The following is a 22,098-nucleotide window of genomic DNA, read 5'->3' on the forward strand; positions in this document are numbered from 1 at the left end:
ACAGGAGTCTATCTTAATTAAGATATCAAGTTGAATAGGTAAATAATAAAGTACATAATAATAATGAAAGTACCCTTGAAGGAGATGCCCAAGAGATGTAAGAAAATAAGTAACAAATGTGTGCTTTACTTTTACTATAATTCTTTTTATGAGTTGTAAGTGGGCCAGGGAGCACAGTTTAAGAATCTTCTAAAGTATTTTCCTGTAACACTCTCATCATAAAATACACTTTACACTAAATATTATCCAAGTTTATTTCTGAAAGAAAGTCTTAAAAGTATGCCTCTCCAAACAGAAATTCAGACTCATGTCTCTGGACAGCAGGCTTACTCTCCAAATTGCTGATGTTGCTAATAGCATGGTTTAGAACTCCAGTGCTGTTCTTCCTCTTCCACAGAATTACTTGTGCTGCACAGTCTGATATAACAATCAGCAGGACTTTGGGAGTCCAGATCATATCAGTGCACTCTCTAGAAGTGCAGTCTTTATCATTCAGGAAAGGAATGAGAGATTGGGCAACAGCATGTTCTTATATAAATAAATAAATATATATATATATATATATATATATATATATATATATATATATATATATATATATGTGTGTGTGTGTGTGTGTGTGCTGTTTTTTGTCAAAATTGTGTTAGTTGACTGCATTTGGTAGACTAACAGATAATTGACAGGTGTACGAGACTGCACAATTCTCGGGGTTGGCGAATATGCCCTTTTTTGTGATCTTGGAGGTAGCACATATAACTAGCAGGAGGTGTGAGGAGTGCAGGAGGGCTTGCATGGTGTTTTTGTTTTTTTGTTTTCAAGGTCGCTTCTCAACACTTTCATAATAGCATAATGATATTTGTGTTTTCCACCTTATTTGGTTGACATTTTTCAATGTCAACTTTTATTTGCTTTGGCTACTTCATGTAATTCCATATAGATATATATATACACACACACACACACACACACACACACACACACACACACACACACACACACACACACACACTTGATGCACGTTCATTTGTATGACAGAATTAATTGCAGGGTCATTTTTCTAATATCTGGTTGACTGAACATCCATTTTGTGAAATGTGTGCTTTGTTGCAAGAGGTATTTGGGTTTTCTGTTAGGAGTATGTGTGTGTGAATGTTTGCAGGTTATAGTTAGAGTAAGGATTAACGTAGGGGTTAGATTTAGTGTTTGTGTGAAGGTTTGTGGATTAGTGTTAGAGTAAGGTTTATGTAAGAGGATAGATTTAGTGGTGTGTGTGTGTGTTCATGCACATGCCTGCATGTGTGTCTGAGCATGTCTTGTTTGGTGATAGTGTTACAGAACGTTTTTTTTTTTGTTTTAGGTAAAATGTAGTGTTAGGATTAAGGACAGGGTTAGGGTTAGCACATATTTCTAAGGTGGTGTGGTGGAAGGAGCTGACATACATCTCTATGTTATATTGGAAAAGAAAATTACTAGCCCTTTTATATGTTTTCGATGCATCTGTTGCCATGGCAAAGATAGTGGGCCAAATTCTGTACATGATCTATATTCAAGAACATCCCTTCCACATTTTTTGTTCTCTCTAGTCACTCAGAAAGATTACACTAAGTGTACAAGTGGTCTAAACTTTGTGGTAACTTATACGAATCTCCCTTGATATTTAAGGCTGCAAGAAAATGAGTAGGAAAAATAAAATTGGAGGCAAAGTTATGAGTTATGCTTGTGCTGCCTGTTCACTTATGGAGGTGTTAATGAATCCCAGGAGTGTAGGTGTTAATGGATCCCAGGAGTGTAGGTGTTAAAGGATCCCAGGAGTGTAGGCGTTAATGGATCCAAGGAGTGTAGGTGTTAATGGATCCCAGGAGTGTAGGTGTTAATGAATCCCAGGAGTGCAGGTGTTAACGGATTCCAGGAGTGTAGGTGTTAATGAATCCCAGGAATGCAGGTGTTAATGGATCCCAGGAGTGTAGGTGTTAATGGATCCCAGGAGTGTAGGTGTTATTGAATCCCAGGAGTGTAGGTGTTAATGGATCCCAGGAGTGTAGGTGTTAATTAATCCCAGGAGTGTAGGTGTTAATGGATCCCAGTGAGTGTCTTTATTGTATTTCTTAAGTAACAAAAGTGAGTCCACTGTGACAATCTGATCAGATATTCTCCTAGATTTGATAAGCCGTAATTGAGAGGGGCAAATTATATGAGGCACATATGACTTGGTTTGCAAGTATACAATTTCAAATCAAGATTTATTAATGTGATGGGCCAATAATTAGACGGATCATTAGATTTAGTTTTAAGAATTAGGAAAGTTTTAGATTGGACTGTATAAAGATCAGTGATACCCTCATTTTGTATAAAGTTGAATAATTTAACTGAACTAAAGCATTTCTTATTTGAAAAGGCCTTGTAGAAACTGACTGCGTAACTCTTTGATTCCAGAACTTTCTATTTCCTTTGTGACTTGACTGCATCCTGAATCTCTTTTGCATTAATTAACTTCTCCAGATTTTATTTAAATGATAAAGATAATGGTTTTAAATATTTTAAATAGTCAATGATTTATTTTTACAAAGGACATGTATCTGTAGTAAAATATAAATGCTGATGTAGTTCCCTAAAATTTCCAAAATATTCTCACTTGAGCTAATACATGTATTGCCAACTTTTATTACTAGGATTTTTTTAAATTACCAAATGAATTTAAACCCGTTCTGCATAGTTTACTACTAAATTTGATTTTATCCTTGAGAGTTAAGCAATAATTTAACTTAATTTTCTAGCTTTTTTCTTTGTTGTTTAATTTTTCATCATACTTTTAATTAATGAGCATACTATTTTAAATTGTGCTTTTTTCCTTTTTGTGTTCTTTGATTCTTATAGAAACTTGCATATGAGCAGTCCCTTGACTTCAGCCTTAAGTTGGGTCTATAAATACTAAATTTGAGTGGATTTTAAATCTGAGGTTTGGAAATTAAATAACGATTGTACAGTTAACTTCTTAACTTCAAGGATATCTATAATTGATGAGTTCAGTATCCCAATTCTGTCCAATTTTAATTATTTTAACCAAGTAATTACAGCTTCGTAACATGTAGACCTCAGAGAGATTAAAGGAAAACCTATGCTCAATCAATAAGTTTTCAACAGTAGGTGCAAGAGGAAAAGAGATCAATACACGACTAAAATTTACAGAGTGCAATGAAAGATGTGACCTTCCATCATATCAAATTGTACTTAGTGTGTCACTAACAACTTTAGCTTTTGATAATGCCTCAAATTTAAAATCTGTTAAAATGTTTCATTCTCCAGCTCGAATATAATAATAACCCTGAATAACAAATAAGTAATTAAATAATAAGGAAGCGAATGGAATGTCAAAGATATTACAATACTGGCTGAACAACTGATTAAATGGTTAAACAGATATTGTACCAAAGGAAGTAAAGAAGTAGAACTTGTACAAATAAATAAACGGAAAATAATAAAGGAAGAGAAAATAAATAAATAAAAGAATAATAATCCTAACTAGTAATACATAAAAAATGGACCTACTGATAAAGATAAGCATATCTATGTCCCAAGAAAATCATAATTAATAGAGACTCAAAACTTTATGAACACCAATAATGAAGCTGTAGATGTAGGTTTTCAGGCAGATATAGCTAAAGCAGATTACACAAAGCTTTTGACAACGTGAATTATAAAATAATAATTAGGAAGCTAGCAAAGTTTGGTTTCAATTGGTATCCAGTAAACAGGTGAGCAAATTGGCTGCATGGAAGGACATAGAAAAATTATCGTAATAACTATGGCAATTATTATAGCCATGAAAAAAAGGAATACTACAGGGGCTCATGCTGGGACTTATCCTTGCCTACATATATATATATATATATATATATATATATATATATATATATATATATATACTACATATTTTTATGCATGACTACACCTAAAGTAAAATATGCAGATGGCATAAAATAATATGTATTACACAGGATGCTGTGAACAAGATTTGTGAACTGTCAAAATAGCATGACTTAACAACAGTGCAGTATTAAACCCATTCAGAGAGCTCTGATGAAAGATATGTATGAAACAGAAGGGATATATATAAATATATATATATATATATATATATATATATATATATATATATATATATATATGATAAAATATGGGGAAAAAAGGGAATCTTATTTGACCTAAACTTAATTACTCAGCTTATAAGAGAAACTCAGCTAAAATGTTTAAAGATATTTGGACAATTTTTTTAAATATATCAAAAGGCCAATAGGTTTTGTTATCATTTTATAAGTCATTATGAAATTAAATGAAATGAAATTTGAAATGTCATTATGGTTACCATATAAAAAGAAGGTAACTAAGAAGAAAAACATAACAGGAATATTTCAAGGAAGTTTTAGGATACACAGTGAGGTTAGAACTGTTGGGAATGCAATCAATATCATTCAGATAATAGGTGGCACACCAGCACTACAATGTAATGGATATTTTTTATGATGCTGGTAGCTGGAATGCACAGAATATCCAATAAGTCTCTCTCCCATTCTTATTCATACTCACTAACCAGCCTTGTATGCTTTGTTTGTTTTTGTATCCACCTCCCCTATTTCAGATTATTTCCATGTCAAAACGTGTAGGTTGGGAGGAGGTCTATGTTTACTGATGCTGTGTTTGCACGAGAGACACAGTAGGATTAAGCAGCTGCAAGCAAAGAGTACAACATAACTGGATAAAGCAGGTGGAGTAGTAGCTATACCTGGCTCACATACTAGGGACCCTGAATATTCATGAGCAAGTGGAGGCCATCATCATGCACTCGTGACATGCTTCTTCACTTCAGATAATCATTTTTAATGCCAGGGGCATTAACAAATAATACAACAGCTGAAATAGCCATTCATTTAGTTTATTTTAGGGTTCCTCTTGTGCACTGTTATGACTTAGATCCTATTGAAACATAGAATCACTTCATAGACGGGGATCAGCACACTTATCCAGGGTGTTTATTTTTGTACTTCAGGTATACAAAAAGTGATAACAGATCATTCCTTTTCCTACACAACAGATTTTCTGCAGGGTGTGTGAGATCATTTATTCATATACTTGAATTTCAATTCTTGCCCTTTTCATGTATTTTTTTCTTACTTGTGTGGAGATGCCAGTCAAAATATTGAGTAATAATTATGTTAAGAATTACTTTCTCTGTCCGGTTTCATGCCATATTAACTTCTTCTTTTTCAAAAGATGATAACCTTTCAGACGTTATATAAAATGTTTACATTATTATTACATTAGTGCTATTCTGTGTACTGTTATGTCTATTACATGCCCCTTTCAAGAGTAGCTAATGCAACAAAGAATACCAGTAAACAGAATACCATAAAACAAATCCCAAACATTGAAGTCTCAAAACATAGATTTGAAAAACTATATTGAAATGTCAAATTATTGTGAAATGAAAGCAGTACAAATAGAATGTGCAATGGAGGTAGAAAAAAATTAAGAAATGCCATGTTGGTCTATTAACAGAAAACACAAAAACTCAATAACGGGGTCCTGCTGTCTTGAAAGCGTGAGCAATTGCAACATCTATGTTGGTGCAATAAAAGGTATAACACCACACCTGTGTTCCAGTGACTTTTTGTAATGTAATGCGATGAGGGTTGCATTCACTTGCATGCCCATCATCTCACAGTTTAATCACATTAACTCCACAGTTACTGCATAACTGAATACAAATGTTATATTGTACTATAAAATACAGAGTAACAGTGGTGCCAATATATAAAGGCTGGTATTCATAAGGATGTGTTGTAAACTTGTGCAAAACTTATACCTGACGGCAACATTGTGCATCCTTGCATTGTTAGCCCTGGTACCCCTTGTATTACTAACTGTGTGTGACCTTGTGTACTGATGGTATATTTTTACTCTTGCAGTGGAAGTGAATTGACTGCCACTTTTGGATTCAGAGTACTTTTGCACTTAACATGCTGCTTGGATTATTGTAAGTATGTATTTAAGAAACTATGCCAGTACTTAGCAACAAGATGATCCTATGGGAAATCAGCATTCTGGAAACAGACTTACAGATCCAAAGTAAGCCAAACCTTAGAGACAAATGTTGGAAGCAATACCAAAAAAATAAGTTAACAAACTCTCTAATCAAATTCAAACAACTCCACAACTCAGTGAAGAAACTAATAACTAAAGACCGTAAGACTTATTACTCCAAACTCCAATCAGAACATAACTCTAACCCCAAAATGTTCTGGAATTGCATTTCCTCCCTTCTAAACCCTGGTGGAAAAGACAATCCATTTCCTAACCCAAACTCCCCAGATCATAAAATTGCATCTAATTTCAACACCTTTTTTGTTGAGTGCATAGCCAAACTAACAGCAACCTTTCCCATCTTCTCTCCTTCTTATAGTCCCCCATCCACTACTTTTCCCTTTAACACTCCACCTTTCAGTCTTAAACCTATCCCCACCAGCAGCATAAAAACTCCTCCTTAAACTAAAGCCTTGCTCCTATGCTCCTGATAATCTGCCTCCATCCTTCCTTAAGATGGCTGCAGACAGCATTGCCCTCCCCATTTCCATTCTTATCAACAGGTCCATCCAAGAAGTCTATGTCCCCTCACTCTAGAAGAAAGCCTTTGTCACCCCTCTCCACAATGGCGGTAATAACACAAATACTGCTAACTTCCATCTTATAGCTATTCTCTTACCTCTTTCTAAAATCCTCGAAAAGTGCATTCATCACCAGCTCTTGCCATACCTAGCACACAATCATTTTCTTACCCTAACACAACATGGTTTCAGGCCTGGCCACAGAACTACCACTGCTCTTGTGTCCTTCCTTGACACCATTAATCATGCTCTCCAAAGCCTTTGATACTGTCTCACATCCTCTACTGTTATCTCAACTTTCCTCCCTCAGTTTCTCTCCATCCTCCTTAGCCTGGTTCACAAGCTATCTCTCCAATAGACAACAAGCTGTTAATTTATCTTAACCCCTTACCTCCCCAGTTGTATTCTTAGATCTGAAAACCAAAACCTCCTTAAAATCTATAAACCCCTTCACCCACCTGGTCAATTACTTCTATCTCACTCCTTAGCCAAATTATGGAATTCTCTCCCCCCTCCCTCCACTGTACTCACAACCACTCTAATTTCAAATCTCTTCTCCATTCTTAACTTACCTCAAACTGGGACTGTTCCTGCTCCCTTCCCACCTAAATTACACTGTTGTCTCTTTCAAATGTCCCTTCTATCTCATCTACTACAACCTGTGATCACTATCATTATTGTTAGAACAAACACTAAACTTGTATTAACACTTTATGAGTTGTACTTTTAATTATATTGTCTGTATTACTTTTGACTTTATATTTTAACATTTGTGTTTTTTAAATGTATACTCCCTGATGTTGTATTTGTATTTTAAATTGTATATTTATGCTTTTGTTTACTGTATATTCCATACTTTACTTATGTTATATTCTGTTAATTGCTTTTGGAGCTTTTCTCCCCAGGCCTCCACTGAAAATGGGCACTGCTTGGCCCAGTGGACTTCCCCGGTCATCAAACTGGAAATAAAATAATAAACAAACAAACAAAAATAAATAACTAAATGTGGGAATCATGAGAACTATCAGGATACTGCACATACACACTGAAACACACACACACACACACACACACACACACACACACACACACACACACACACACACACACACACACACACAAGCACATGCAGACAAACACATACATGTATGCACACGCACGAACACACATTGGTCATGACCCCCTACATGATGCAGACTCCCTGGCAGTTGAGAAAATGGCCTTCCATGTTGCTGTACTGCTGTGACTGTGGGTCAGGAGTACCCTTTAAAGCCATACAACAGCACTAACGCTATAAGACCCAGTACCTCCAGGAATTAGGCAATATTGTAGAAATCACACATAATCTTCTCTTCAGTCTCAGGGAACTGTAGGTTCTCCTTAACATGTTGCAAGGTAGCACTAAAGAACTTACAGATGAGCCATGAGGCCAAAGCCTGAGCAGTATCCAATGCATTTCCATTTGATTGCCAAAGGTTTGCATAGCTAGGATAGTAAACACTACACATGCTTGTTATCCATGGGTAAGGAAGGCTATGCATTCCAAGATTCAGCATGTGCCTGAAATAAGTCAGAGAATCTGCCGATAATACCCTGCTCCACTTTGTAGTGACTCATTGCGTGGTACCAATGATGTTATAGTAGGCCGGGCACTGCTGGTAACACTTACAAGCCCTTGATCTATGAGGATGTGTGGGATGGTTAACAGGGAAAGTTGCTAGAGCAGTATGGTGCTGTTTTACATACACCACTGCAACTGACACTTTGTCTGTTAGCTGCTCCGCTGTTATATTTGTGTAGGCTTCTTCCTCATATAGCACCATGCAATTAAGCTGCACAACATATGTACTGATGACTGGGAGTCACATCCCTTTTTATGTGCTTCATTTGCATGTCGTTCTACACTAGTACCCCTACGTTATCATTTATACCTACACTTATGCATCCATTTATATGCAGTGCATACTGCACTGTGCGCAATCTTACATGGTGTGCAACTAAAGTATATGAAGCAGAAATATCCTGCACTTTGCTGACAGCCAGGCAAATACCCCTTGTGCAATATGGAACTTTTCTATTAATTCCAGCCAAGGAGTAGGGGGGGTAGGGATGAAACGTTCCTTCACTGGGTGTGTGGCAGGGGCTCCCTGCTTTACATATTTTATTTACTAATGTGCTCTTGCTGTTTTTTTCATATTTTAGTTTTCAGTTTTATTTCACAATAATTTAACATTGCAATGTGGCATATTGTGAATGTCTGTGTGTTCAGGAATTATTATTTCATATTTGTTTCTTTTGACTGCTCTTCTTTCTTATACTAGGCAGCTCCAATTTCTGAAAGACTGCTAGCAGGTGACCCAAGATGTAACTGCAGTACTCAGACGAAACCTCAGTAATACTCTATATAGTGGCATTACTTTCCTGTTGTATCTATCTTTGCCGTCTGTCTTTCTGGACTCCATCACACTGCTAGTCCTTCTAACACTCTTTCTAGGACTGTCTGTGCACTTTTAGGTCAACCAGTTAATATTCCTATATCACCCTTCTCTTGGATAGTTGTCAGAATCCCATACATAACATGTGCATATACTACTGTTCTTTCAGGTTGTTGTGATGTGTACATTTTGGCATTTGTTTGCATTTAATTTCCAATGTTATACATTTGACTTGTCTTATATAACACCCAATGCCATTCTTACTTTTTTTTCAGACACACCCCATTCCAGTATATCTACACTGTTGTATTTTGTTGTTCATCTGCAGAGGGAGGTCTCTATTTCAGTTGCAGTCCATCTATAGTCACTATTAAGATATTACAAAGACTTTCCCCTATCAATGACCCCGAGGTATGCTGCATGTCACTTTCTGACAGACCTTCTTCTTCTGATGGAGCATTTCAGGGCACCTGTACATTTGTGCTAACAAACAGCTGTCATGGCATGGAGGAGATACTATAAAACTTTAATAATTGTATTCCAGGAGATGATTCCAGTGATAATACCAGCAATTTTAGCATTATACTGCTGTTCTTCCACCGAGTGATAGTTATGGGTGTTGTATAATGGTTACAAAAGCTACCTAGCAACTGCAAAATGGAAGAATAGAACTCACAAAAGAACAGTTTAAGCAGCATTATTTATAGTACAGGAAAGAACATGGCTAACAAAAGAGAGCATTATGTAATACAATCACAAAATATCTTGTAAAAAGAATGATCATTTCAGTCTTATTTACTGAAATCTCAGTATTACTTTGTTTTTCTTTAAAGAAATCAAAGTATGTTCCAAACATATTAATAACACTTTCTGTTTGGTGTTGTACCTTTTTTCTGAAAGTATATGAAATTTTCATTTCAGCTTAATAACAAAGTCAGTTTTAATGAATTCCATTGTGTTCTATCGATGTTGTAACACATGCTGCAGTGTTTCACTGTCCAGGAACACACAACAGCACAGACTACATCATGGTGCAGACAGAAAAGCCTAACAACATAGCTGATTTATGTAGCTTTATTTTAGGGATCACAATGCACATAGGTCCTTAATACCAAAGGAAATCTGACTGCATGTCATCTCTTGTCAGGCCAGCGCAAATGGTTCATTTAGCAGGGATGGAATTGTTGGATCAGTGTAACACAGTCCAGATCAGAGAAGAGAAGACAAGCAGTGACCTCTTAGCAATTCGTACATTTCAAATGGAAAGTTCTGCAAACATAGTACTTCTAATTAACAGTTGACCTATTATGTGGGAATTAACCTCCAGCTCGGAGATTGTCTTTGTTATATGGGAATATGGGAAATTAATTTCTGCATTGGTTAGTAAGCCTGCAGATGATGTTTTGTACACTAAGGGTAATGGGACACATTCACTGCATTTATTTTACCCCTTAGAAGGAAATGACACTTTAACTACTATACAATTTCCCTATGAATCTGTTCACACTGCAATAAATTATATGCATCTATCATGGGCCCTTCAATTCTTTTTATCCAGTGGGCATCACAACCTTAATTATGACTGTACTAAAATAGTTGCAAAGAGCTGCCTATTAAAAACTCTCCAGTTGTTATAGATGACAATGAAGGTGATTTATCTTCTATTTCTGAAATTACAAAGTAGACTATACATGTTTTGCTCAACCCCTCTGTCTCTGTCTGTATGTCTGCCTCTCTCTCTCTCTCTTGTATTTCACTCTCTGTTTCTGGTTGTCTATTTTTAGCCCATTTGAATTCCAACACGCAGAATTCCTGCCGGTGTTTCTCTTTTTCCAGGAAACAATTAATTTGCAAAGTAAGGTCATGTAAATAAATTATACACTACAATGCATCCAAAACTGCGCACTGTGATACCCTACCAACCAGAAGATAAACACTTGAAGTGTTAAGTCCTGAAACCACTCTCTGAAGACGTCCAAACAGGTAGGAGACAAACCAGTCCTGAACAGCAGAAGAGAGTGACCACAGTACAACTGAAGATGTTCAGTCAGAATAACATGGCTAGAAGTGTACAGTATACAGAACAGATCAAGTAGAAACGAATACAGAATAAAAACATTGAAACCTGGATTTAAGTAGTTCATTTGTAATCCAAATAAGGACAGTGTCAGTGTTATGATGAGTAAGAAAACTGGACTGATAGGATCCATAAGATGATCATTTACTCTTGAATAGGACTGACTGATTGATTTGATTTTGTTAACCAGGGAAATGATCTGGTCCAAGAACCCTTTTCAGCAATTGATTTTGTTAACCAGGGAAGTAATCTGGTCCAAGAAACCTTTTCAGCCACGGCCAGTTAGTCAAATCCAAAGAACAAAGCAGGCTTCAGAATGTAGACATTGTTACAAGTATAAGAATACTGTAAATATCGCACTATACGCATCACTAACAGACTTTAGAATGTGAAAGTAACTGGAAGTATAAAAAGGCAACAATCAGCAAAATGTTGCCATCAGTAATGCATAGTAACAATATAAAACACATCAGTTTTATAGGGTGTGCACGCACTATATATTAACATTAGCAGTAAGGGAGTAATCCCATGGGGATATTAGGTCCTACAGAGTTTAATGTAGGGAGTGGTACAGAAATGGAAATTGCCATAGCTTATAGTAATGTAGACTGCACCTGGTCAAGTGCATATTCATATAGTCGTATGTACATATCTCATCTAGACATACTGAAAACAGCTGAGGCATTATTTTTAGATAAAATGTCAAGCAACTCTTCCACAATGGAAAACCCACATTGGTTCATAGTGTGTACTAGGCTAATGGCCCTGGAGCATTTACAAGCCTAGCCCATAGGATTATCCTGGCATCGTGCCACCCGACCTTGGTTCCCAGTGCCTCTGTCGAGTAAAGCCACTGGAGTGATCCCTGGGTGAATTTTCTATTTCCCATCCACTCATCAATATTTCTGCTGAAGAGGACCAGTGAGGTGCTCTGCTTGACATGTATGGGAAGTCTGTTCCATAGCATGGAGAGAATCTGTGTTATGAACCTGTTCCTCCACCATGTTCTGTTGATTGTGGTAATGAGGTTAAGGTCTCTAGAGCATGTGGTGTGGAGGGATTGGGATTTCTTTAGATGTAGCATTTCTAACAGAGCTGGGTTAGTTCACTCTGTAGTTCATACAGAATACAGCCAGGGATATTGTCAGGTCCCACAGAAGCTGTATTCTTGGCCTTGGACAGTGCTGTTTTAACCTGTGCAGCAGTAATACTGGGTGCCTGGCAATCTACTGGTATTGTGGTATTGTGACTGGTCCCTTGGGAGGGGAGAGAGGGGTAAAGTTGGCAGTGAATCTGTCGGCCAGCATATTGGCAATATCTGTTGGCTCGGTATAGGAGGTACCATTGTGCAGTAGCTCAGAGCAAATCTGGCTATTGCCGTGCAGATTCTTTACATAACTATAGAAGGCCTTGTGGTCATCTTTACTATCTGCTACAATTCTGTTTTCATAGCTACCTTTAGAGGATTTGATGAGGGATCCCAACTTTTTGTTGAGGCTGATAAGGGAGTTTTTTCCGTCTTGGGACTTCTCCTTATTCTGCATCAGTTTCTTCCTTCTGTTGTAGAATTTGCTTATGTCAGGGGACCACCAGACTGGCTTCCTTTTTTTGAAGGAGAGTGTCTTAGTTCTATTGGGTATGAAGAGATCCATGCATTTGTGTTCGTGTTCATACAGTGCATTGGTGTATGATTCGGTGGGTCATGCAACTGATCTCCATTTGCATGGGTGCCGTGAAGTTAGCCGCCTGTGTTTTTAGGAGCCCAAAGTTAGATTTGGAGAAGTTTTTCATGGTGGTTACCTTTGTGGGGGGTGGGGTGGGGTGGGAGGGATGTGGATTTCCAAGGTGATTAGTTTGTGTTGGATCTAACCAGGGATGAGTTGACTATTGGTGTAGAGCAATGGTCTCCCATGTTAGTAATGACCAGGTCAAAGATGTTGCTACCTGTAGTGGGGGTAAGAACAATCTGGTCCAGGGCATTAGAATTAATGAATTCCAGGAAACGTTGGGCAAGTGTATTGGCACATGAGTAGTTTTACTTGTTAATGGAGGGGTATTTGAAGTTGCCCAGTATGAATATGGAAACACCACCACCTGTGGAGCTTCAGTCCAAGTTCTGGGGCCGAAAGGTTTGGAATGAGTTATAGCCTGGTAGTGCAGGGGTGCTTTCTGCTGCCTTGAACCAGGTCTCTGTTATGGCACAAATGTCTATGTTCTCCATTTTAGGGAGTGCTTTGAGTGAGTGCATTTTGAGTTTTAGACTTTTAGCATTAAGCAGCATGAACCTCAGATTGCATTTGTTTGTAGCTATTATGGTGGTAATTTGGTCTTTGGAACACCACCTTAAAAAGGCACTATAGTGGTGGCAAGAGCCTTGGCCAGTATCCGGAAGCCCAGGGATGACAGATGCAGGCCATCACTGGCAAAGCATTGAGGTCTGTCAATCATGTCATACCAGGCAGACAGATACTGGATTCCCTTAGAATAACACCAGAAACTTAGCCAATTGTTGAAATCAATCATTTTCTGCTTGTACTGTTGCATCATTCTGGGTGATGGTAGGATGCTGCTCAGGGCTAGGATCATACCTGCCTGGGCTACATAATCTAAGAACTCCTCCATGTCTCTTTTCATGTAGTCCAGGGAGGTACATCTCAGGTCATTCACACCCACATGTACAATGACAGAGTCATATTTGTACCTGTTGTTAAGGGACCTGAGTATGTGCGTTACGTGGTGGATCCTGGCACCTGACAGGCAGCTGACTGTTACTTTCTCCTTATTCAACCTAGTGAGTGGGACATCAGTGTGCCTCACTATCTAGATGCCTATGACTAGTGTGTTGGGCATGCTGTTTTGCCTTAGGGGCTTTGGTTGAGTGGCACATTGTTTAGGAGAGTTATTTGTCTCGTGATTAGTGTTGTGATGTGGTGGTCGAGTACATTTCTGCCTTGAAGTTCTCTGCTGTTTGGGTAGATTTTTATTGAGACCCTCTGCGATGGTGGGTGTGCGGTTTGTGTTTCTATGTGAAGGCAGTGCTGGTGTGTGTTCTGGAGGGCTATGTGTTCCATGTGGTGTGGTGCAAGTGGTGACCTTCTCCTCTTGACCAGTTATTCCGGTCTTGGCTGGAGAGTGCATGGTTTCCAGTTTGGCTATATAAATGCATCTCTTGCAAGTCTGAGTGCTGGGAGGTAAGAGGAAAGGGATGTTAGTGTACATGTGACAGTTGCTACATTGTCTCAGGATGCCCAAGTTCACCAGTTTAATAGGAGAATGCACAGGGAACTGACCTTTAGACATGCCTGGAGGGGTAGGCATTAATAATAAGTACTGGAGCTGTTTCCTTGTAGAACATTTAGTGCTGGTAGCACTTTGTGTGCTACAATAATTGTTTCAAGAAGTCTGGTAAAGTACTAGACTAATAAGCTAGTAAAAGTACAAGAGAGGAGAGAACTAGTAGATCTAAGGGAAAAATTGAAGAGCAGACTTTGGCACCACTCAGAAGCTTACAAACATTCCTGGATACAGCAAATCTGTATCTGGACTAGACTAGTTACAGGAAAGTGGAAATAAGCGCAAATGGGGGCTTTTAAACCAGAAAGTTGAAAGAGATGGAAAAGCCACCTACATGGCCAATATACTACAATTTCTGGGCCAGAAACCACTCCTCTTGTGGTAGATAGGCTACCTAGCGCTTACCACTCCCACTGTTAAGCTAGAAGGTTTCCCTCCAACACAGAAAGGCTTGGGGGGCTCAGAAGCTTACAAACAGTCCTGGATACAGCAAATCTGTATCTGAACTAGACTAGTTACAGGAAAGGCAGGAAACAAGCTTAGATTTTTTTGCACACTGTAACTTCTATCATGCCAAACCACAACACCCTGACACTCCTATTCCATCTACTCAGTACAACTGCAGCCCCTCCACACACATTTTAAGCCCTCAAACAAATGCTTCAACCTCTCGCACAGCAGGCATGTCTTAAACCACCCTCTTTGCACCTCCATTTTACTTTAGAGAAGTCTCACCTGAATCAGGAAACTTATAAAGAACCTTGACACTAACAGCAACTCTAACCAAGACAGTAATTACTCTTCTTTCTTGAAATGGGAGCTAATCCTCTGCCAAAAACACCTGCTCTTATCTTTAACTTCTGTAAGTCCACAGACATAGCTCCCTTCCTCCAATTCAGCAATTCAGTCATAATTCTTATCTTCCAAAAAAATTAATATCTTCCCTGCACAGTTATTAACCAATAGCTATTCTCTGTGCAATCACCAAGAGTTTCAAGAACTGACTTAAAATCATATTTTCAAACATGCGACATGGTTTCAGAAATAGTAACAATACCCAGACTGCATTCTACACTGTTGCAGGCAAACTTTACACAACAGTGGAAAAAGGCGGGCTAACAAGAATTATGTGCCTAGAGCTATGCATAGCTTTTGAAATTGTAAATCATAAGCATCTCCTGCAAGAACTCCAGAACACTGTCTTTGGTTTCAAATCCAATTAAATAGCTTGATAGTTACTTAAACAGAACATTCATATAACTATTATAACTTATATCGCTTCTCCCAAAATCACCCAAACAACATCCGAACACTGTTATTCTACCCACTTAGTGAAACTGTACCTCCCCAACTTTAGGTAACATTGCTACAAATCCAGTCACCTTTACAACAGTTGTCCCACTTGTATTAGTGTCTGGGCCATTAGTGTTGTCATTACTTATAGACAACATAAATATTACAACTCCCTCATGTAACGTCACACTTTACTGCTTAGACCTGCATGGAACATTGGCATTGTGCAAAACCGTCTAAGAATTGATTTTCAAAAATCTCTAAAGCAACTAAAATTAAACATCCCTAAAACCACTGCAATGTCCTTGGCACACATGAAAAGATGTCCAAAAGCAAACTCGTCAAAATAAAAACTCTGAACAGTGAACCAGTGCATACAGTTGATTGGTGTAAGCATGTAGGCCTAAACTTAGACCCTTTATTTACTTTTAAATACCACACAGGAATTTGTATTTCCAAGGTTATCTCACAACTCAAAGCCTTGTACCCTAGCTCCAGCCACCTTACCCCTGAAGCTGGGAAAGTTGTTGTCTAGAATATCTTAATTCCAAAGAATTAAATATGTTTTACCTTTTATCTCACTTCAGTCTCTTCGCAACATTCAAAAACTTCAAACAACAGTAAATGCTCAATGCTGAGTCATCAAACTTTCCCCTCAGAATGGATCATCATTGTACCACCCTACAAAAGCAAACTGGCTACCAATTATTGCACACACTACTTTATTAGTATCCACCCTGACATACAAAATACCAAATAACAGTTGTCCCTTGTTAAAATGTAAACTACAAATGAAATGTTTCCACAACTCACTAAGAAGTCAAGATGATAACATTCTAACATTACAACACTCCCACCCTTGAAATATTTCACTAGCAAGAAAGGTTTTAGTAAAATTGTCATTGTCAGCTGGACTCTTCTTCAGAACTGTTGAAAATAACGGATTTCAAAATATTTAGGCATAATTTTTTAGATCTGTGGAAAATAACTGATTTCAAAATATTTAGACATAAACTATAAGATCACCTGAAATCAATGTACCAAACTATATGCCTTAGAGTCAAAGGACATAATATCCTAGGCTAATCTTCAATGCAACCCCACTATATACAACCACAATTCTTCTAATGTATATGATGAAACGTTTTTCTGTAAACATGTAAATATGTTTACAGGCATTCTTTGCTAGCTACATCTAGCTATATCTAACATCTAAGAAAACTGTATTAGTATAATGTTATACCTGCATGGCTTAATAAATCTACGAGCCGTGTGATAAATACTGCAAACTCTTCTTACTATCTACTTGAATTTTTCTGTAAAACTGTTCAAGTGCACTTCAAAAGTGTACTCAATAACTACTGTAATTTCTGTAAAATTTAATGCATCTGCATTCAGGCCACGGCTGTAAAGGGTAAAACGACCAACCCACCTACCCAGTCAACAAAGGATAAATAAAGTATATGTTTAACTTTTTCAATATGCATAGGCCTGAGCAGAACAAAATGTACCATGGTCTCTGTCTTAGGATTATTGTAAACAGAACAAGAGCAGGAAGAGATACTGGAGTTTAATTCAGTGCAACACTTATGCAAACGGAGATAAATACAGTGACATTTAGACAGAGTTATATTAAACTATATAAAGTAAGTCAATCAACCTATGTACATTATATACATATATACATTAGTGTATACTTGTAGTTTCTAAGCTGAAGACTGTAATAGGACTATCTCTGTTATATCCTGAATATGATCCCTGACTATCTGGGGGCCCTGAAGAATTGCATATGTGTACAGATTCTAGGTCAGATTTTAGGGGTTTTTTGCATGTTATCACATCATTGATTTCTCTAATGTTTGGATGGAACGGCAAATAAAAAGATGAAAGCAAAATGATGTTTACTGTATCTATTTAGTTGTTTACCATATGTATTTATTTAATTTCAGCTGGATGATATGCCTACTTTGATGGACCTGTTACTAGAATAACAAGATTACCTACTAGTTTGTCAAGCTGCATGTTCATTATCTTCTCAATAACTTTCCCAAAAGAGGATGAGACAGAGATAGATCAGTAATTATCAAGACAACTGGGGTTAAAAGAAGATGTTTCAAGGATCAGACTATGAAAGCTTTCTTTAAAAGAGATGGGAAAATACACAGGGGCAGGCAGGACACCAAATCTAGGCTGTAGCTAGTCAGAGTATACAGCTGCCCCAGCTGGAAACTGTTAGTGAGTGTGATTGACACTGTACAAGAACTTCCAACAGTCTTCCCTGGAAATCAGTGGTGTGATCCCTTTTGTTGATCTGCTGTTTAAAATATTTGTTTGCAGTGTGTGTGTGTGTGTGTGTGTGTTTTAGGAACTATTGCAAAGAGCAAATTTAGCTCTTTACTACAATTTCTGAAAGGTGTTTCAGGCAGTGGAAGACTGATTCTGTATAAAAAGAACGGTTCTTTGCCTAGAGAATGCTTGTTTTATTGGTCCTTCACTATTTGTTTGACTTCCTTTTTTCTTCAGTTTTGGTTGGAGGACATCATTTAGGGGATTGTCCATGGTGCTAGCTCTAATCCAAAGATCTGATAAATACTGGAGTAAGTGCATCCAGGCAGGCCATCATCAACATGAAAGGACCTGGATCCAGCAGATACGATGTGGGGCACATACGTGAAATCACATCAAGGCTCTTTTCATCACACTCAAGAACTACAAATTCACTACAAGTTAAGGAAGAACATTACAGATCCCACTAGGTGTGACACAGATCTAAAGTGGCAACTTTTTCAGCAGACAAAAGCAAAAATAAAAAATGAGCAGATGACTCTCCTTGTTGAGATGTTAAATACCTAAGGGGTAGCCAAACAACCTGAGCTTCACAACCTGTCAAGAGCATACCTTGTCAGTTTGCACTGTCAATTTATCTCTGGACAGGAGCTCTGCTTTCTTATGAGAAATGTCAAACTAGCTATGAGAATAATTTTTATCAAGTTCATGCCTGTCACTCCAAAGGTCAGATGTAATCTTCATTGCACTGACCTTTGACAAGCCGCTCCCTAAAGGTGGAACAGAAGACTGAACTATAGCTCATACTGTCTGATTGGGACAGGGCATTCATAGGATGTGGCCATCAATTTGAGAGTGGGTAATACTGACTTTTTATAGTCAGATACCAGCACTCCAGGAATAGCAGCAATGATCTCTGGGGGGGGTGTGGTGGTGGTGGTGGTGGGGGGGGGGTGTTGAGGGAGCTCATGAAGATCAGAAGAAAAGGAACTAGATATTGAAATACATAAGATCAAGTGGATGAATACAGGAGAACTTAAAAGCAGAGCAAACCAGGAAGTGATCAGACCCAAAACTGGTGTCCTCATTCCACAATCTGACCTGTTATCATATCCATTTGGAATAACTCAGCGTATAAGCAAAAAAAAAATGAGTTGCAGAGATAATTGCATGAAAAAATACAACATTGTTTCATAATACAGAGGAACTCTTTACTAAGAGTCATAGATTTCCTCTCAACCCAAATGTTAAAAATCACAGGCAATAAAAGAATTAAAAGATTCTGGTAACATTACATATTGTCAACAAGGAAATTTAGGAATTCTTGTAGAAAGGCCCTTTCATAGACAGGTATGTGGCTCCTAAGAGAGGAAGGTTGGCATAATGGTTAAGATGTTTACGTTACAGAAACAACGTGCAGGGCTTGATTCTCACATGAGATAATTGGCTAGGCTTAAAATGACCCACAAGGGCAGTTAGCCTAGTACTAACCTATGAACCAAAGGTGATTTTGGAAGAGAAATGTACACCTCATTCCTGAACCCATAACATACTCACAAAAGCCAATCCCGCCCTAATCCTCTCCAGTCTTGAATAATCAATAATGGAGATACCAGGTGCATAGCCACTGAGATATGGACAAAAACTAACTTCCACCCACATTATTGTGAAGAGTGACTGCAAGGTCTGCATCATGCAGTAAGCCAGAAATAATAGCAGGTTTGTTGTATGAGGATAGGCAATGCCTTTTATGGAAAAAGGAGGGAAGCTGGTCACCCAATCCTATCTGTGCCATTCACTAGAAACTCCAGATGTTGCACAGAGAGTAGCTAAATTAGATTCAACAAGCCATTTCACCCAAGAGTGGTGATTTGTCCTCCTAACAGCCATTAAAGTAATATACATAGAAGCAACCAGTAGTAGTCAATCTATGGCATCTGGTTCAATGCCATGACAAAATGTGGAGGATCAGTACAGAGCTGGAAATAAATGCTGGAAGATAAGGTAGGTGAAATGGGTTGAGTGCCAAGAGCATGTTTGTACTCTACAATTAACAGTCAAATAAAGTACACAAAAACACTTTAAAGATAATAACCATGGCTGCCTCACATTACCTTATAGCCTTAATGGAAACCTTCTACTAATATGGAAGAATAGTTTCCATACGACAACTAACAGTGACCCTTTAAGAGCTGGTTTGTAGACCCTAGAATGTGGAAAAGTCAGACATTTTATGCTCACCCAAAGGACTCTGATGAGTAAGCAGAGTGTGTGTGTGTGTATGTGTGTGTGTGTGTGTGTGTGTGTGTGTGTGTGTGTGTGTGTGTGTGTGTGTGCGTGTTTTGCCAGAGTGAGGAAAAAGGATGTCAAATGGATGGTTTTAAGACATGGAAAACTAGATGGGATGATGCCAGTATAATACACTGTGTATTTTAATTCCAACAATACACTGTGCATTTTAATTCCAACAAAGCTTTAGATTTACTTGAATACTGTAATACAATTATTAGACTTTTACCTTGTAACATAAAGCTCACAAATTCTCTGTGACTTGGCTAAAACCATTTGCTATGCATGCATATTGCCAGCTTATGCAGTGAATATTGAAGTCTTAGCAGAAAGTTCATTTTACTTACACTAACTTACTCATTAAGAAAAAGGACAAGGCTATTCCATCTTTTAAATCTTGAAGTACCAGATCTTTCATGTGGATTAAGTAGTATTTTTAATACTTCTTTAGTATGAAGTACCTAACGTCTCCCTAAAATACAGAGTAGTGTTAGGGGAACACCTAGAGCCTTACTCTTGTTTATTTTATAATAAGAGTCTAACAACCTAGTAGAAAAAAGGACCACAAGTAAATAACCAGTGTTAGGAGATATGTGACCAATATTCCTTCCAACTTGATTTCATGGACATAAGGGCTCAGTGATCAAATCAGAATGACACATGTGGAGTGGGAATCTCTAACTACACATACACAATGGTGCATGGACAAAGGGACAGATCTTACTTCATTAAAAAATGACTTCAACAAAGGGGTGAACCTGACTATTGCATCCCTCAGTCCTTCTTCTGGAAAACTGTTCAATGTGTTTGTGAGTCTTCCGCAAAATAAATCTTTCCTCAAACTTCTTGTGAGTCACACTTTATTTAATCTCTCTTTCTGTAGTCTGTAGCTATGGAATATCATCTTTTTTGAAAAAAAAGGTATTCTTACACACCAGACTTTTGCCCCTAAAGGAATTATATATATATGATTATTTATTTGTTTCATTGAATATTGTGATAAAGATAGTACTGAATTTTATTTTTCTGTTTTATTTATTTGCTTCACTGAATATTCTTATCTCTCTGTCTCTCTGCAGTAAGCGGGGGTTATTGTTCTCACTTCATTGATATTCGGTGTTGAACTCTTAGCCTATAGGGTTTCTCTGTGCTTATAAGTCTTAGTCACTTATCTCTGAATTTATTTCTGCTGAATAGCTGAATATTTCAGCTGTTTGGTTAGTTGTTATATACCTACATCAACTTTAGTACGAGCTGAGATAAGTACAAACTTGCAGTGTTATAAGATAGTACTGCATTTTATTATTCTGTTTATTTGCTTCAGTGAATATTGTGATATCTCTGCCTCTCTGCAGTTAGTTTCCCACCCTCCATCCCTGTTCTTGTTGTGATATTAATCTTGGTGGCTTTGGAATTGCCCACCCCTCCTGTAAATTTGTGTTTGAACACTCCATCTGGATCCATTTGCTCACTCAGCCGAGTACAGTAAAATCATATTTTGATTTCAGACACTCCTATCAGTCCCATCTGTTCAGCTCTATCCCAGTCTAGTGTCATTAGCTCATTCTACCTAATACAGAGAACATTTGAGTAGGCCAACCCACTTAGGCCCTTAACCTTGAATTATTTTCTATTTCTCCTGTCTCCCTTTCCACTTTACTTTGTGTTCTGACTGAGTGTGCTTCTTAGCTAATAAGTATATTTTTTGGCACTTTTTAAGTGTTCAGAGTTGAATTAAACAATAAATTAATTGTTCAGAATACAG

The 22,098-nt window shown here is 37.7% G+C and overlaps 1 protein-coding gene across 3 annotated transcripts in view; it reads right to left on the reverse strand.

The window, feature by feature from the left end:
* Window positions 1-22,098, reverse strand: part of SEZ6 (seizure related 6 homolog) — a 2,840,429-nt gene that overhangs the window by 529,792 nt on the left and 2,288,539 nt on the right. The gene's annotated exons all lie outside the window — the stretch shown is intronic.

This window comes from Protopterus annectens, chromosome 13.part0, assembly GCF_019279795.1.
Source record: "Protopterus annectens isolate FY-2018-M chromosome 13.part0, PAN1.0, whole genome shotgun sequence".
Taxonomy (NCBI): Eukaryota; Metazoa; Chordata; order Ceratodontiformes; family Protopteridae; genus Protopterus; species Protopterus annectens.